Raw genomic sequence first — 7,850 nt, forward strand, 5'->3', positions numbered from 1 at the left:
GGGGGCTTGTGCAAGAATACTTTATCAATCCATGCTACAAAAAGACAGGTGAGATCTTTTCTAAGAGAAAACATTCATTTGATTTATTCATAAATGTCTTTCCTTTGAAAAATTATCTATCAAAATAAGCTACCATGATTGGAAATGTTTGTAATCAGAATAAAATTTCAGATCAAACAAAAAAATTGCAATGGAAACATTTTTTTGCTAATAGGTTGAATCCAAACAATATTTTTTTTCTGAAAGAAAATGGCTTATTTAGCAAATGCTTGCCAGCAGGGGCCCAATCAGTTGATAAGTGATGGAGTTTGAAATTTTAAAAAAATGCATTAGATCACTCAGTCTTTCTAAAAAGCCTGACTTTTTGAAAATAGAATAAAATTATGAATAAAGAAAAATCAAATTTTATTGTTTATAATCTTGTTTTGGATCTACCACTTCTAGTCCACTCCCAATTTCAGGGGAAAAAGTCAATGTCATTTTCAGACACTTTTATATTTAGAGTGGTAATAGAAGAAAATAGTACTCTTATGCCTACTATGATCCTGGCACTCTGTCTCATTACAACTTAGAGGAGGATAATTATTGGTATTGCCGATAACAAAGATAGTGCTAGCTGTCACATTCAACTCTTAACTTCACTGCTAACTGGTTAAGTGCTCATTTACTTGGTATCTGATAATGCTTCCACCACCCCCAACCCTACCACCCACCCCATGGTTTCTCTTACAGATTCATAGAAAATGAAACGTGTGTTCTCAACCACCTGCCTGTCATCACCTAAAGAAAGGGCTTTATAATTTTACCAAAAGGATACTTGCTATGATAATCACATCATTCCTACTAGGTGAAGCTAGGATCTGGGAGGCAAACAATAGGCAACTGTATATAGACACCAAAATTTAATTTTCATACAATTTTCAAGAGTCACAAAATATTATTTTCTTTTAAATTTGTCTCCAATCATAAAAAAATGTAAAATTAATCTTATTCTCAAGACATGCAAAAACAGGTAGCAAAATAAGGACTTTATTTGCCAGCCCCTACTCCAGAGAACAGATTGGAAGTAGCAAGTGATAAATCAGAGGATCCATTTAAAAGACTATTACAGAAGTTCATGTAATAGATGATGGAAGCTTAAATGAATGTTTTGCTCTAGGGATAGAGAAAAGTAAGTGAAAGTTAGATATATTTCAGATAAAACTGTTATAAGACCTGGTGATGTATTAACTTTAAATAGACCATATACTACACTTTTTTTTTTGTCCTAGTTAAGATGCTTCACATAAAATCTCAGAACATTGAAGAATTTCTTTTGAGCTTTCTGTTTGTTTTGTTTTGTTTGTGAGTTACTCAGGATACTGCTGATCTTGAAATTATGGCCATGTTGCTTGTTATAAATAATATAGGACTCTAACCCTTTAGGGCTAAATGGAGTGGTTGGAGTTGGGGAAGATCTCATAGAGGACATGGGATTTGAATGGGGTCTTGAAGGCTGTCAGCAAAAGACAAGGACATGCCTTACAGTTAAAGAAAACAACCTATGTGAATGTGTAGAGTTATAAGAATATGCCATATTGGAGAATTTTCAAACACTTCTGAAAGTGAAAAAGCTATAAAAGAATGAAATATGAAAGATAATGTTGAACTTCAGTATAGAGTACATTTTTAGGCCATGTTAAGAAGGTTGCATAGTTTTGTTACTTTAAATCAAGGTTAAAGTATGGAAAGAGCACTAAATATAAGTTAGAAAAGAAAAATTCTTCCTTCTGTAAATATCTGCTCTGGTGAGCTAAAAATTCATAAAGCTCATAGCCTGCCTGAAGGCAATAATAAAATAGAAAAAAAAAAAATACTAGTAAGACCTCATTATAGCTACTCTAGCTAGCAGTTAGAACCTTATTTCATGGAACAAAAATGCAGCAGTAAAGCCTCACCAGGACAACTTAGAATGCTGCTCTTTTTTAATTTCATGTAATGCTTTTCTAACTATTTCAAAAATTGAACTAGCTGATCGATTCATGACTCCAATTTTCATAATTTGTAATATCAACTTGTTCTGCATAAAATATCCCACCACTCCAATCCTCATAAATAAATATTCTATGATTAAAATGTACTCTTTTAGGGGCACCTCTGTGGCTCATTCGGTTGAGCAGCTGCCTTTGGCCCAGGTCATGATTCCAGGGTCCTGAGACTGAACCCTGCATTGGGCTCCCTGCTCAACCAGGAGACTGCTTTTCCCTCTCCCTCTGCTGCTTCTCTGCTTATGCTCTCTCTCTCTCTCCCTCAAATAAATAAATGAAATCTTAAAAAAATAAAATAAAATAAATTATATTGTTTTCTAAGACAAAGGGAACTTTTTCTTGTTTTCATGTATTTTGTTAAGCATCTTCATTTACTACAAAGTCATCCTATATCAACATATCTAAGATTTATCTTAATACATTTGTGTGCAAACATGTTCTTTTTCCTTAGCACAAACTTATACAAGGCTATATACTTGCAGTTATCTTAAGCTTTTCCTCACAAGTAATGTAATACTAAACTCCAGATTTTATTGCTAAATATGCCTCAAAGTTTTCTCTTAATACCTACCCCATTACCTCTGGTCTCCTTCAGACCCTTATCCAATGTAAAAATGTGATTTTTCCAACTATTTATTTCCCCTTTCATTCCTGTTTTTCTCCAATAATTTCTGGATAAATAATCCTTCAGAAATACAAATCATAACCTATCCTTTGGTTTAAAATCCTTGAACACTTTTGGTTCACTTAAAAATAAAATTACAAAAAAAGAAAATTACAAAACAGGGCTAAAAGATGTGACTTTAATGAAATTGACTTGATCCTTGTTCTCAAAAATGTTATACCTTATAGAGGAAACAGAGGGGAAAAAACAATAAGCAAAGAGATGAGAAAATGTCTATAGAAATAAATACCAAAGTGAAAATAAAACTGGGTGATTTTAAGATAATTACAGTGTACAATTAAGGTAGTTCTCTTAAATTTTTGACAGAAGTGAAGTCATTAGAGGTGATGTCTAAACGATAATAAGGAATCAGCCATGCATAATGTGGACATGGGGATTCCACAGAAAAGCAACAGCGAGCTCAAAGTTCCTATTGCAGTAATGGACTAGGTATGCTTAAATAAAAAAGATCCTGCATGACTGGTCATAGAAAGTTTAACATGAGGTGGGAGCAGTAGGCAGGAGCCATATCATGTAAAATCTTTCAGAATAGAAAAAGTAGTTCACATTTATTCTTATACAGTGTGAAACTGAGTAGTAACATGATATGGTTTAGATCTTAAATTTTTTCTAGCACTTAGAAGGGAATGGATACATAAGAAAAGAAACAAGGGCACGTATCACATGGAGCACTGGGTGTGGTGCATAAACAATGAATTTTGGAACACTGAAAAAAATTAAATTAAATTAAAAAGAAAAGAAAAGAAACAAGGGAACAACAGCCGTGTAGCAAGGAATGATGGTGGCTTCAATAGATGTGTTGAGGTGCATATGAAAAGCTACAGATCTATATGGAGAATGTTTTGGAGATGCAGTCAGTTGGAATAGTGAGAGAATGGATGCGGAGCATGAGAAAAGGAAAACATCAAGAATAAATCCTAGGGGCACCTGGGTGGCTCAGTTGCTAAGCGACTGCCTCTGGCTCAGGTCATGATCCCAGGGTCCTGGGATTGAGCCCCGCATTGGGCTCTCTGCTTGGCAGGAGGCCTGCTTCTCCCTCTCCCACTACCCCTGCTTGTGCTCTCTTTGTCTCTCTCTCTGTCTGTCAAATAAATAAAATCTTAAAATTGAAAAAAAAATTTAAAAAAAAGAATAAATCCTAAATTTGTACTTATCTCATGGATGAATGATGATGTCGTTTCCTCTGAAAAGAAGAGATTTGGGCCTGAGTGGAGAAACAGGAGTTTATTTTGGTCATGCATAATTATAAGATATTAGATTAACTGGTATATATTTTAAGAAGTAGCTGTATACACAGGCTTGGTATTCTACAGGGACATCTTAGATGAAGATGAAATATGGTGTAGGGGCCTAGTTGGCCACAGGGAGCCATTACGCTGTGGGCTTGGGTTGACCCTGCCCCTCCCAGAGGAACTTGCTTGCGGGCCCCGGATATAGGAGTGGGCCAGCTGGATGGAGACGTCCAATCAGTGGGGCGCACATATATTTGCTATGGTGGATTGAAATTCAATTGGCCACCCATATTGCTGACCAAGCATGACTGTGCAGTTTTCCCTGTGTGTTGCAGTCTCATTGGCCACCTGTGTGTGGGCCAGGCTCAACCACTTCTATGAAGGTTAGTCTGTGAGGCAGGTAGTGTAGTAGTGATAGTGTCAGGGTCATGGGGAGCTTCGGGAGCAGCAGCTTCGGGAGCATCGGGAGCAGCGTCACAGGGGAAGCATAGTCATAGGGAAAGCATAGTCATAGGGGAAGCATAGTCAGAGGGGAAGCATAGTCATAGGGGAAGCATAGTCATCGGGAGCAGCATCTTCGGGAGCGGCCTCGCCAGGAGCATCATGAGCATTGCTGGGGAGCGGCCTCACCACCTGGGCAGCGCTGTCGGAGCATCATCATCAGGAAGTGGCCTTGCCATCATTGGGAAGCAGCCTCAGTCGGGAAGCAGTGCCGCCAGGAGTGTCGTCATGGGGTAGGGGAGCCATGGGGTGGCAGCCGTCGTCGGGTAGCGGGAGTCATCAGGTAGCAAGAGTCGTCGTCGGGTAGCGGGAATCATTGGGTGGTGAAATCATCGGGTAAGGGGAATCATCAGGTAGGGGGAAGTAGTCTGGGTCGGTGTCCTGGTCATTGTCGCCTCTTTGTAAGAGACAGCCCCAACTGGTTGGTTTGATTTTTGATGCTTGACGTGAAATAAAGCTTTGCTTGACTTTCACTTTGTGTCAGTCTCATTCCTTTGATCACGGACCCTAACAATGGGAATAATAAATGTACAAAAGTTTAAATTCACTGGGATAGATACAGTTTCTAAAACAAAAGGAAATATTCCAATATTGAGCACTGGGACATTCTGGCATTTGAAAGTTGAGTAGTGGAGAAGGTAATCTCACCCCACTTTTGTCTCCAGTACAGGTGACAATAATATGTGCCCAGTGACTGCTGAGTTAAATTGTTTTTTCTCCATATTATACCAAGAACAAACTGTATAACAACTTAGACTTATACAACACAAGTTTTATTTAAAAACAAAACTAAACAAAAATCATTTCTTGAGTGCCTGGTGGTTCAGTCAGTGAAGTGTCCAATTCTTGCTTTCTGCTCAGGTCATGATCTCAGGGTCATGAGTTTAAGCCCCATGTCAGGCTCCACAGTCAGCATGAAAGTTTGCTTGAAATTCTTTCTCTCATACTCCCTTCTCTTCTGAACTCCCTCAAACAAATAAATAAAATCTTCAAAAAAAAGTCATTCCTGGGTGACAGGTAACAAGGAGGGCACTTGTGTTGAGCACTGGGAATTATATGTAAGTGATGAATCACTAAATCTTATTCTTGAAATTATATCACACTATATGTAAACTAATCAGAATTTAAATAAAAACTTCAAAAAATTAAAAAATTCACTTCTCTAACATTTCTGGATAGGTTTATCATTTTAACATATTATGATTTAGGAGAGAAATTTTATTTTAATGTATTACATTTTTCCTATACCATCGATGAATCTGGTGCATTGAAAGAACAGCAACTATAATTCAAAAATAATTCACTGCTATTTGTGCCATATAAAAATCGAGCAGAGCACAAAAATCATAATAATGTGGCATAAATTGTTCTAAGGCAAATAAATATATACAGTGCAAACTTTTGCAAGAAATTCATATGTTTCATCTCAATCTGTTTTATACCCTTTAGTATTATAGGTAATAAAGATCAATTCTGGAAATCAAATAAATGTATAGTTCCTTCAGCTACTCATTCAAACCTGCCATTTACAGTGGAATTAGAGACTGAGATTTCTTTCAAAATAAAACTTGTGGAAACCCTTCAAATTCACAGCTTGCATGGAGCAGCCCCCTTATGAGAACAAAGTTAGTTTTCCCTTCATCTATTAATGCACTGTAAATCAATCCTGCTCCTATTCCCCTCTCTTCTCCCTCTCTTTCCCTTCATATCTCTTTCTCTCTTTCTCTCTCTGTCTCTGTATGCATGCATGGATGGATGGATGCACCTGTTCACATATAATTCATATATGTGAATGGTATAATCAGATATGACAATATTATTCTTCCCTTTTCCTTTTTCAGGGGGAAAGACATATAAAAACAAAATATATATGTATATATTTAATATATACACATATATTTAAATGTTGTTAATAATAATTAATAATTCCTCAAACTTTTTTCTTTACTGAAGTGTAGTTGACATACAACCTTATATCAATGTCAATTTTACAACGTAAGGATTCAATATTTATACACATGATCACCATAAGTCACAATTCATTGACTATATTCCCTATGTTGTATATCTCCATGACTTATTTATTTTATAACTAGAAGTTTGTACCTTTTAATTACCTTGATATATTTCCCCAGACCCCTAACCCCCCCTTCTAGCAACCATCACATTGTTTTCTGTGTTAATGAGTCTGTTTCTGTTTTGTTTTGCTTGTTTATTTGCTTTACTTTTTAGATTCCATCCATAAGTGAAATCATACAGCATTTGTCTTTCTCTGTCTGATTTATTTCAATCAGCATAATGCCCTCTAGGTCCATCCATGTTGTAGCAAGTGACAATATGTCTTTCTTTTTTATTGTTCTTTAATATTCCAGTAGGGGGTATAAAGATGTATACCACATCTTTATCTATTCATCTGTTGATGGACACTTAGGTGTCCATATTTTGACTCTTGTAATTAATGCTGCAATAAACATAGTGGTGCATATATCTTTTCAAATAAGTGTTTTTATTTCCTTCCAATAAATACTTAGAAGCAGTATCATATGATACCTCTTTTGAGATATCATATGTTAGCTCTATTTTGAACTTTTAGAGGAATCTCCATATATTTTTTCCATAGAGGCTCCACCAATTTGCACTCCCACTAACAATGCATGATGGTTTATTTTCCTCATATTCTCACCAGTATTTTTTATTTCCAGTCTTTCTGATATTAGTCATCTGACAGGTGTGAGGTAATGTCTCATGGTTTTGATTTGTATTTCCCTGATGATTACTGATGTTGAGCATCTTTTCCATGTCTGTTATCCATCTGCAAGTCTTCTTTGGAAAAATGTCTATTCAGATGTAATGCCCATTTTTACATTGGGTTGTTTGTTTTTTTTGGTATTAGGTTTTATAAGTTCTTCATGTAATTTTAATATTAATCCCTTATTAGACATATCATTTGTGAATATATTTTCGCATTCAGTAGGTTGTCTTTTCATTTTGTTGATGGTTTCCTTTACCGTGCAAAAGCATTTTTTTCTTTTTTTTCTACAGAAACAGTTTTTTGGTTTTTTATTATGTTCAGTTAGCCACTGTATAGTAAGTCATTAATTTTTGGTGTAGTATTCAATGATTCATTAGTTACATATAACAGTGCACAATACACAACTTGCCCTTCTTAATACCCATCACCCTGTTACCTTCTCCCCTCAATCCAAACCCAGCCCCCAAGACCCACAGTCCATTTCCCAGAGTCCACAGTCTCTCATGGTTCATCTCCCTTTCTGATTTCTTCCCCTTCATATTTCCCTTCCTTTCCCTATGGTCCTCTGTGCTATTAATTATGTTCCACAAATGAGTGAAGCCATATGAAAATTGTCTTTCTTTGCTTAACTTACTTCACTTAGCATGATCCCT

This window comes from Meles meles, chromosome 8 (assembly GCF_922984935.1).
Source record: "Meles meles chromosome 8, mMelMel3.1 paternal haplotype, whole genome shotgun sequence".
Classification (NCBI taxonomy): Eukaryota; Metazoa; Chordata; class Mammalia; order Carnivora; family Mustelidae; genus Meles; species Meles meles.